Here is a 12321-nt window from a genome sequence, read left to right as displayed (position 1 = left end):
AGATGGACAACTTGAATATTCATAAAAGTAAATAATAAAAATTATAGATAATGTTACTTACAAGTGTGTTATATACACTAAGGATGTGGGATGGAGAGGAGGAGGAGAAAAAATATGTATGAATATTCATCTAGCATGGCTAATTTGCATGTTTTAGGCTCAAGGACTAAATTGAATAAAAGTAAAACTTTATGGGTAATTTTGTAAAAATGTCAAAAATTACCAAATTGCATGAAATGGATTATTTTATTATTTAAATTACAAAATTGAATGAAATTATTAATTTAATTCAAGATCGGGGGAAAACATGTTTTAGGGATTAAATTGAAAAGTGTTGAAATTATGGAAAATTATGATATTTTATAGAATTCATGGATTGTTATCAATATGTATGAGAATAATATCTAGAAATAAGGATTAAATTGCAAGAACTTTATTTTCCTGACCCTAAGGATGAAATCGTCATTAATTAAAAGTTTAGGAGCAAAATGGTAATTTTTCCTAGAGCATTAATTAAATGCATTAGAATATGAAATGAATGAAAATGATGATCAAATTTATTTATAAAGATCCGGATGACTCAAAAATGAGACTTGATTATGGAAAATAAAAGATATCGGATTAATGAAATTATAAATACAAACAAGCAATGAGGTAAGTTTGTGTAACTTGAATTGTATTTTAAATACTTGAAATATGTGGTTATGTGATGAAAATATGATTTGAATGTTCAATTCATGATAATTGATGAAATATTGCTAATACTCGATATAAATTGAAAATAAAGCCCGGTTGAATGAAAGGAAAATTCGATGGATCTCTGAAAAGGAATTGATGATAAAAAGGATCTAGCCCGGACGGGTGATCCTATTCGATACTGACCCTCCGAAGAATACGTGTAAAATGGATTTAGCCGGACGGGTAATCCGAATTAGGTTCAATTTAGCCTCGACTGGTAGTTCAGATCCAAGCTCATTAAAGTAATTGTCATTGCAGGGGATTTAGCCTGGACTGGTAATCCCACTGTAAGGATGAGGTTCGCGGGAGTGTGAAAGATACCATGGCAACCTGATATGAAATGTGTAAGACCCTGGTTGAAAGATACCATGGCAACCTGATATGAAGTGTGTAAGACCATGGTTGAAAGATACCACGGCAACCTGATATGAAATGTGTAAGACCATGTTGAAAGATACCATGGCAACGTGATATGAAATGAATAAGACCATGGTTGAAAGATACCATGGCAACGTGACATGAAAAGAATAAGACCATAGTTGAAAGATACCATGACAACATGACAGAAAATGAATGAGTAAGACCATAGTTGAAAGACACTATGGCATCATGTCAAAGATAAATAAGACCGTGGATGGGAGACGCTATGACATCTATTGAACAATTGATATTCAGGTAATACTTATCAGATGACGAATGGTTATATGAAATGGTTGTGTGAAATGTTTACAAGAACTAGTCATATGGAAATATATGTACAAAATAGTTGTATGAAATAATTATGAAGATAAATAAACGAAATAAGTATAAGTACATGGAATATAATTTATGTCGGGTTTGATATAAACTATTACCTAATAAATATACATAAAATATATGGAAATGATGGAGCATGAAATAGTGATATAATGAAATGAATGATATATGCTTATGAAGAAACGGTAAGAGCATGATATGTTTCATGACATGTACATATATGATTATCTTTGATATGTTGATACAAGGAAATTATGTAAGTTGAGACTGTTATTAAACTCAACTGCGATATGTAGAGAAAATAAGTATATCAATGTTGAATTTAGATGAAATGTGTGCAAGTATACTAACAATGATGTTGTTTGACGCTTAGACAAGTGCCAAACTATTGATTGAACAGTAACACATTTAATTATTAGGAGCATTGAAATAGTAAGTACTTAGATGAAAATAAAATTTAAGATTTTGTGAATTTTTTTTTTTATAATCCCGATTTAATTCTGGTTGGTTTCTAATGTATCTTTGGGGCTTCAAGGGTCCAATAGAGAGACGTTATGATTATTTCTAAAATATGAATAATAAATGACTCAGAATTATCTGAAAATGTTCAGTAAACTCCGGTAATGCCTCGTACCCTATTCCGACAATGGATACGGGTAGGGGGTGTTACATTTGTATATGTTGAGGAAGTGTTCTGTATGGCGATCACAGCTTATATTCTGGAAGCATGGCTGCATAACATCTGATATGTGTCATATTGACATGATATGGTGTGTAGGGATGGGTGGGTGTTTTTAACCCCACATGGTGTCTTGGGATGGAGAGAGTTGGTGTGTAGAGGATGGGGTAGGATTTTGCATATCTATATCTATTATCTGAATCTAAAATGGACATAAGTCCGTATTTGTATTTGACTAAGCATGAGATTTCTGAATGTTTTGCCTGCGTATTTCTATTGGGTTGCACACTGAGTTTACGAAAACCCACATCTGTTGTCTATTCTATACAGGTAATCTACAGACTTAAGCGGATCGGTGCGGTGGAGACTCAACGGTGACCACTCATACGAGAACTTATTATACTCAGTAATTATGGTTTTTATTTAAATTTCTAACTTAATTGAGAGTTTGTAATTTATGGGACTCTCTGGGCGATTTTCAAACTTTTGGTTTTGGTTTGTTGCTTGTTTATTTGAATGGTTTAACAAAATGTTTAAGCAAATGATGGTTTTACTCAAACAAAAAGGTTTTTCTAAAAATACAAATTGGATTTCCAAAATATAACGATATTCTTAGACTTCCGTTGTAAAATATGTTTTGACAAACAAGCCGATTAATTAACGCTTTCGGCAATGGACATAAAAGAATATGAGTTAATAAGCTGAGATGATATAACATAACAAATCTGTTTTCAAAACCCATTCTTCGTAACATCTCCAGATTCGGCCATAACATCTAGGCCGGGTGTAACAGTCCAGTTTAGACCCTAGTCGGGATAGTGGTTTCAGGACCACAGATCTAAGTCAGAAAAATATTTTAATATTATTTTCTATGTTTAAAATATGTAAATTAGTATGTGTGAAAATTTCATATCAAAATTTAATCGTTTGTGTGCTCAATTTGATAAAAAGGACCTAATCGAGTAAATTGTAAAAGTTGCTTGTCATATGTTAAAAGTGCTTATTTGCTATGTCTCTTTAATTGAGAGGTCCTTATGTTGTTATTATGCCATTTGCATGATAAGTGGACAATTATGGCCTTGTATATTAATGTTTTATTAATATTTTCATTAAGGACAAAATTGAAAAATTTTAATTAAAGGTTAATTAAATTAAACAAAACACAAAATAAGGTTATTTTGTGTTCATCCTAGCCGAATTCATCAAAAAAAAAATAAAGAAAACTTGAGCTAGGGTCCGGCTATGTTAAAGTTTGATTAAATGTTCGTTTTTGATCCGTTTTCGATAATTTCTATGTTTTTGTGATCGTTGCTTTGTGATTTACTAAGCCCATGTCTCAATTTCTAAAATTTTGATGATTTTGAGTTATGTCGTTATTGATAATGTGAGCTTTGTGAAGTTTGATGATATTAAATGAAAGATATGTGTTAGATTACTAAGTTTTATCTTTAAATTGTTTATGAATTTGAGTAATTTGGGCTAAATTGTGAAATTTGTAAATTGAGGGACTAAAATGTGAAATAAATGAAATATGTGGACTTTTATGAGTGCTATGAATATTCGTCTAGGCATGTGTACAAAGAAATTTTGTTAAGTTTGATGATAGTAAATGAAAGATATGTGTTAGATTACTAAGTTTTATCTTTGAATTGTTTATGAATTTGAGTAATTTGGGCTAAATTGTGAAATTTGTAAATTGAGGGACTAAAATGTGAAATAAATGAAATATTTGGACTTGTATGAGTGCTATGAATATTCGTCTAGGCATGCGTACAAAGAAATTTTATGTATTTTGTGATTTTGTGAATTAGGGACTAAATTGTCAAAATATGAAAATGTGAGGGCTATTTTGTAAAATTCCCTAAATGTGTGTTTTTGGATTGATTTGAATGATTTGGTGAATAAAAGAGTTAAATTTAAATTTATTTAGATCAAGAACAAAAGAAAACGAAATTAGATCAGGGAAAGTCGAATGTTGTCGAGTAGTCGATTCTGTTCATTCGAATCCGTACGAGGTAAGTCTATATACAAATAAATGTATTGAAATGGTTTATTTATAATTATATGTTATTGAAAAATGATGAATGGCTTTATGCCTTGAATATGAGATATCCGAGAAAGTATCTACAAAGTTCCGACGTCCGTAAAGCCTCGTACGAACCTTAGGAATAGTTAGGATACATATGCCATGGCATAGGATCCGATATGTGTTATTGTATAAGACCATGTTTGGGATGTTGGCATCGACTTATGATTTACGTGTAAGACCACGTTTGAGACGTTGGCATCGTATTTGATTTCGTGTAAAACCCTGTCTGGCATAGTGGCATCGATATTTGATTACATGTAAGACCACGTTCAGGACGTTGGCATTGTACGACATTTCTAAATTATCAGTGTATCCTTATAATTTTGAACTATTCAACGGGCATTCTGAGAAAATAAATGACTATGTGAATTTGTATCCAATTCAGGTACGTTTGAATTGTATATCATATGTGAGAATGAAAGGTAAGAAAATGTACCTTGATAAATATATGATATAATTATGAGTTACTATGAGAATGAGTTATGATATGTATATGTGAGTTATGTTCAAATGAATTATAAGAGATATGTGGTTAAGTGAATGTATTTTTCCTTAAAATTTATAAATGAATTGGTGTTAATTGTTAAGTTTATTTGTATATGGCTTACTAAGCTTTTGAAAGCTTATTGTGTGTGTTTGCACTGTTTTATAAATATCAAAGCTACTGGGAGCTCGAGGATTGTCAAGGATCATCATCACACTACCGAACCTTATTTTGGTACCTTTTGACATTGTGAATATTAGAATATGGCATGTATAGGCTAGAAGTATTTGGATATGTTTTGTAATGTGTATATCATGCCATGTGATATGGCTAGTTTGTTGTTGAACTTATGGTTTGATTTTGGTATATGATATGTGATGCGACTTATGCTTATGTGATGTATTTATGAGTGACCAAATAAAATGGTCAATTCTAGTAAGTTTTCGAATGTGCATATTTGAGAAATTGGTAAGTTTATAGCATGTGATTGAATGAAGTAAAATGAGGCTATGAAACAAAAGTATAGATATGATTTTGTCTTATGTTTTGACATAATTTGGTATGACTATTAAGCATGAAATTGGTTGAAAATGTTATGGCATGATTGGTGCAAGTTTTGGTATTGAAATTGGTTGATATTATAGTGCAAATATGCTTGGTTTGATGCTTGTAGGTTTGACCCAAATTGGGTGGCAAATTGGCTTTTCAAATGGCTTATTTTTTTTCTGCACGGACAGAGACATGGGTGTGTATCTCAGCCATTTGTGACACGCGATCATGTTGCACGGCCGTGTGTCCCCTAGGGTACTCTACGATTTTAAGTCAATCTTGAGCACGGCCAAGGCACACGGGCGTGTGGCTAGCCGTGTGACTCAAGTCAGTTTTGACCACGACCAAGGCACACGGGCATGTCTTGTGGCAGTGTGATTAAGTTAGTATGTATGCCTTGTTTTTACACGGCCTAGACACACGGGCGTGTCTAAAGCTGTGTGAGGCACACGGCCTGTTCACACGGGCATGTGACCTGTACAACTTTGAAAAATATTTAAGTTTTAAAAAATTTTGTATGAGCTCGGTTTAGTCGCTACCTCTTTCTAATGCATGCTTAAGGTCTTGATGATCTATATAAGGGACATTATTGTGATGTATGACTACGATTTTTGAATGAAGTTTATGAATTATTCATAAAATGTTCCAATTGTCCGGTAACGCCTATAACCCCAGCCTGGCGACGGATACAGGTTATGGGTTTTATATTTGGTTGGTATCAAAGCTACGGTTTAGTCGATTCTAAGACTAACGTAACGTATGTGAGTCTAGCTATACATGTAATATTTATGAAATACGATAGTGTGATCCTGACAATGAAAATGTGTTTTCATATAGCAAATAGATCCCGAACGAGCCGTAGCTGACTATGTCGAGAGTAATGCGCCTGCTCTCGTGCAAGGGACAACGCCTTTCGATTCTAGACCGGCTAGAAGTAGCCATGATGGAGAGGCTAGACAAGCCTTCTATCAAATGATGAATGCTTGGTTCAGTCAATACATTAGAACTAATCTGGCTGTTCAACAACCCCCAACCTCGGCTAATCCTCTACAAGTCCCTGTTATGCCACAAGCTAATTTGACTCAGTTAAATAAGCCTCCAGTTGATAAAATTAGAAAATATGGGGGCTGAAGAATTTCGTGCTACTAGGAATGATGATGCTGAAAGAGCCAAATTCTGGTTAGAGAACATGATACGAGTGTTCGATGAATTGTTTTTGAATCCGGATGAATGCATAAAATGTGCCATTTCAATTCTGAGAGATACTGCGTATCACTAATGGAAGATTTTGATATCGGTGGTTCCAAGAGAGTGAGTCACCTGGGATTTCTTCCAAGTTGAATTTCGAAAGAAATACACCAGTCAGAAATTTATCGACCAGAAACACAAAGAGTTTTTTGAGCTTAAACAAGACAATATGTTTGTTACAGAATATGAGCGAGAATTTGTAAGACTAAGTCAGTATGCTCGAGAATGTGTATCTATTGAGGCAATAATGTGCAAAAGATTTGAAGATGGTCTGAATGAAAATATTCGTTTGTTAGTCGAGATTCTTGAGATAAAAAAATTTGTAATGCTTGTTGAACGAGCATGCAAATCTGGAAAGCTCAGGAAAGAGAAAAGAAAAGCTGATTCAGAAGCTAGAGAAGTGCAAAAGAGATCATCGAACCAGTCACTTCAATCTGCATTAAAGAAGTTTTGAGATGAGTATAGCGGTTCAAAGGCTAATGTGGGATATGCGAGTAGAGATCGTACGAGATGGCATTCGAGTTTCAGAGCTCCAACTATATCTATTGCTAGTGTTGGAAATGTTCGATCTGATTGCTCTGAGTGCAAACACTGTGGTAAAAGACATCACAACAATTGTAGATTGTATGATCGGGCTTGTTTCAAATGTGGATCATTAGACCATTTTATCCGTGACTGCCCCGAGTCTGTCGAGCAAGAAATTGTGCAAAATCTGAGGCCAAGTGGCAATGCATCTCGTGGTAGACCTCCCAGAAATACGGGAAATGTGAGTGTAGTCAAAGAGGGATTAAAGACACTTCTGTTCAATTCGAGGTTAGAGCACCTACCAGAGCCTATGCCATTCGAGCTCGAAAGGAAGCTTCGTCTCCAGATGTTATAACCGGTACTTTCACACTTTATGATACTTTTGTGATTACTTTGATAGATCCTAGATCCACACATTCGTATATATGCATGAATTTAGTATCCAGTAAGACTTTTCCCGTAGAGTCTATTGAATTTGTGATTAGAGTATCGAACCCCCTATGCAGATGTGTTTTGGTTGATAAAGTCTTGAAGAAATGCCCGTTAATGTTTAGAAACATTAGTTTTCCGGTCGATCTGATGTTATTACCTTTTGATGAGTTTGATATAATTCTGGGTATGGATTGGTTAATGTTGCATGATGCTATTGTGAATTACAAACGGAAAACTATTGATTTGAGATGTAAAAATGATGAAATAGTTCGAATTGAATCTAGTGATTTAAATGGGTTACCAGCTATGATTTCGTCAATGAAAGCTCTGAGTATTGTGAGAAAAGGTTGTGAAGCCTATTTTGCCTATGTGATTGATTCGAAAATGTCAGAAAAGAAATTGATTCGAAAATGTCAGAAAAGAAAGTTGAATCAGTACTTGTTGTTTGTGAATTTCCTGATGTGTTTTCTAGGGAACTTCCTGGATTACCTCCGATACGAAAAGTTAAATTTGGCATTGAGTTAATACCGAGAACTACTCTGATTTTGATAGCTCTGTATAAAATAACTCTGACCTAATTAAAACAATTAAAGTCTCAGTTGTAAGAATTGACCGATAGAGGGTTTGCTAGATCGAGTTTCTCACCTTGGGGTGCACTAGTTCTGTTTGTGAAAAAGAAAGATGGTACGATGAGAATGTGCATTGATTAACGTTAGATGAATAAAGTGACTATCAAGAATAAATACCCTCTGCCTCGAATTGATGATTTGTTTGATCAATTGAAAGGAGCTACCGTGTTTTCGAAGATAGATTTAAGATCCGATTATTATCAGTTGCAAGTAAAAGACTCAGACATTCCGAAAACTGCATTCAGAACAAGGTATGACCACTATGAGTTCTTAGTTATGCCTTTCGAATTAACTAATGTACCTGCTATCTTTATGGATTTGATGAACAAAATTTTCAGACCCCATTTAGATCGATTTGTTGTTGTATTTATTGATGACATATTGATTTATTCGCTTGATAAATTTGAGCATGTTGAGCATCTGAGAATAGTATTACAGATTTTGCGTGATAAACAATTATCTGCAAAGTTTAGCAAATATGAATTCTGGTTACGAAAAGTCAGTTTTTCGGGCCATATTGTATCAATATTAGGTATCCAAGTCGATCCGAGCAAAATTTCAGCTATTTTGGATTGAAAGCCTCCAAGAAATGTCTCCTAAGTTTGTAGTTTTCTGGGACTTACTGGTTATTATAGATGGTTCGTAAAAGGATTTTCGATGATTGCAACTCTATTAACGAAAATGCTTCAGAAAGATGTGAAGTTTGAACGGTTCGAAAAGTGTCAGAAAGGCTTTGATCAATTGAAAGCCCTATTGACTGAATCTCTAATGTTAGTACAACATGAATCGGGTAAAGAATTTGTGATCTATAGTGATGCTTCATTGAATGGTTTGGATGTGTTTTGATGTAGGAAGGCAAAGTCATTGTTTATGCTTTGAGACAGTTAAAGCCGCACGAAAAGAACTATCTGACGCACGACCTTAAGTTAGCTACGATTATGTTTGCTTTGAAGATTTGGCGCCACTATCTATTCAGTGAGAAATGTCACGTTTATTCTGATCATAAGAGTTTGAAATATCTGATGACTCAAAAATATTTGAACCTGCGACAGAGAAGATTGTTAGAACTGTTAAAAGACTATGAGCTTGTTATTGATTTTCATCCGGGGAAAGCAAATGTTGTTGCTGAAGCTTTGAATCGAAAATCACTATTTGCTCTTTGTGCGATGAATGCTTATTTGGTTGTATCCGATGATGGCTCGGTTTTGCCGAATTGAAAGCAAAACCATTATTCATTCAGCAAATTATTGAAACTCAGAAGATTGATAATAAGATTTTAACAAAACGAGCTTAGTGTAATTTAGATTCTGATTCAGAATTTAGAGTTGATAAAGAAAATTGTTTGAGATTCCGAAATCGAATTTGTGTTCCGATAAATCTAGAATTGATTTAGATGATTTTGAATGAAGCTCACAACAGTCGTTTATCTGTTAATCCGGGTAGTACAAAATTGTATAATGATCTGAAATAGCTTTATTGGTGGCCTGGTATGAAGCATCATATCTCTGAATTTGTTGCGAAATGCTTAATATGTCAGCAAGTTAAAGTTGAACATCAAGTGCCCTCTAGTTTGTTACAACCAATTATGATTTCAGAATGGAAATGGGATAGAGTGACAATGGACTTTGTTTCAAGTTTGCCCTTATCTCCAAGAAAGAAAGATGCAATTTCGGTTGTAGTTGATCGATTGATGAAATCAAGCCATTTTATTCCAGTACGATCCGGTTACTCACTTGATAAGTTAGCTAAGTTTTAAATTTTCTATATTGTGAGATTGCATGGTGTGCCATTATCTATTGTGTCAGGCAGAGATCCGAGATTCACATCGCGTTTTTGGAAGAAATTGTAATATGCTCTGGATACGAAATTGTACTTCAGTACTACTTTTCACCAGTAGACAGATGGTCAATCCGAGCGGATTATTCAGATACTCGAGGATATGTTGAGATGTTTATTCTTGAGTTTGAAGGTACGTGGGAACAATATTTACCTTTGATTCAATTCGCTTATAATAAAGTTTTCAACCGAATATCAAAATAGCACCATACGAAGCCTTATATGGTCGCAAATGTCGTACACCTTTGTATTGGATTGAGCTCAACGAGAATAAGATTTACGAGATTGACTTGATAAAAGAGACTAAACAGAAAGTAAACGTGATTCGTGATAGTCTGAAAATTGTTTTTGATCGTCAGAAATCATATGCAGATTTGAAACGAAAAGACATTGAATTTGAGATCGGAGACAAAGTGTTTTTGAAAGTCTCACCATGGAAGAAAGTACTCCAATTTGGCAGAAAAGGCAAATTGAGTCCGAGGTTCATCGGGCCGTATGAGATTATCGAGCGTATCAGACCGGTTGTATATAGATTGTTGTTGCCAGCAGAGCTAGAAAAGATTCACAATGTATTTCACGTATCAATGCTTTGATGGTACAGATTTGATCCTTTACATGTGATTCCTTTATCTGAGATTAAGATTCAGTCTGATATGACCTATAATGAAGAACCGATCTATATTTTAGCTCGTGAGATTAAAGAACTGTGAAATAAGAAAATTCCGTAAGTAAAAGTAATATGGCATCGACACGGTGTTGAAGAGGCTACGTGGGAGCCTGAAGATGTTATGAGGAAGCAATATCCGAATCTGTTCAACGGTAAGATTTTCAGGCACAAAAATCCCTAAGGGGGAGAATTGTAACGGTCTGGTTTAGACCCTAGTCGGGATAGTGGTTTTGGGACCATAGATTCGAGTCAGAAAAATATTTTTACTATTATTTTTTTTGCTTAAAATATGTAAATTAGTATGTGTGAAAATTTCGTATGAAAATTTAATCGTTTGTGTGCTTAATTTGATAAACAAGACCTAATCGCGTAAATTGTAAAAGTTGCTTGTCATATGTTAAAAGTGCTTATTTGCTATGTCTCTTGGATTGAGAGGTCTTTATGTTTTTATTATGCCATTTGCATGATAAGTGGACAATTATGGCACTGTATGTTAATGTTTTATTAATATTTTCATTAAGGGAAAAATTGAAAATTGTTAATTAAAGGTTAATTAAATTAAACAAAGCATAAAATAAGGTCATTTTGTGTTCATCCTAGCCGAATTCATCAAAGAAAAAGAAAGAAAACTTGAGCTAGGGTTCGACCATGTTAAAGTTTGATTAAAAGTCCGTTTTTGATCCATTTTCGATAACTTCTATGTTTTTATGATCATTGTTTTATGATTTACTAAGCCCATGTCTCAATTTCTGAATTTTTTATGGTTTTGAGTTATGCCATTATTTATAAGCTTTCTGAAGTTTGATGATAGTAAATGAAAGATATGTGTTAGATTACTAAGTTTTGTCTTTGAATTTTTTATGAATTTGAGTAATTTGGGCTAAATTGTAAAATTTGTAAATTGAGGGACTAAAATATGAAATAAATGAAATATATGGACTTGTATGAGTGCTATGAATATTCGCCTAGGCATTGTACAAAGAAATTTTGTGTATTTTGTGATTTTGTGAATTAGGGACTAAATTGTCAAAATATGAAAATATGAGGGTTATTTTGTAAAATACCCTAAATGTGTGTTTGTGGATTGATTTGAATGATTTGGTGAATAAAAAAGCTAAATTTGAATTTATTTAGATCAAGAACAAAAGAAAACAGAATTAGATCAGGGAAAGTCGAATGTCGTCGAGTAGCTGATTATGTTCATTCGAATCCGTACGAGGTAAGTCTATATACAAATAAATGTATTTGAAATGGTTTATTTATGATTATATGTTATTGAACAATGATGAATGGCTTTATGCCTTGAATATGAGATATTTGAAAAAGTATCTACAAAGTTCTGATATCCATAAAGCCCCGTACGAACTTTAAGAATAGTTAGGATACATATGTCATGACATAGAATCCGATATGTGTTATCGTATATGAGTACGTCTGGAACATTGGTATCAACTTATGATTTACGTGTAAGACCACGTTTGGGATGTTGGCATCGTATTTGATTTCGTGTAAGACCTTGTCTGGGACAATAGCATTGATATTTGATTACATGTAAGACCACATCTGGGACGTTAGCATTGTACGAGATTTTTGAATTATCCGCGTATCCGTATGATTCTGAACGGTTCAACGAGCATTCTGAGAAAATAGATGACTATGTGAATTTGTATCCAATTTAGGTACGTTTGA

General features: G+C 33.8%; 1 pseudogene; it reads right to left on the bottom strand.

Moving 5' to 3' along the window:
- The window catches only part of LOC108455149 (mitochondrial outer membrane protein porin of 34 kDa-like), a 28576-nt pseudogene that overhangs the window by 5563 nt on the left and 10692 nt on the right, over positions 1-12321 (bottom strand).

This window comes from Gossypium arboreum, chromosome 3 (genome assembly GCF_025698485.1).
Source record: "Gossypium arboreum isolate Shixiya-1 chromosome 3, ASM2569848v2, whole genome shotgun sequence".
Taxonomy (NCBI): domain Eukaryota; kingdom Viridiplantae; phylum Streptophyta; class Magnoliopsida; order Malvales; family Malvaceae; genus Gossypium; species Gossypium arboreum.
The sequence above is the reverse complement of the archived record's forward strand: the minus strand, read 5'-3'. Positions and strand labels throughout refer to the sequence as shown.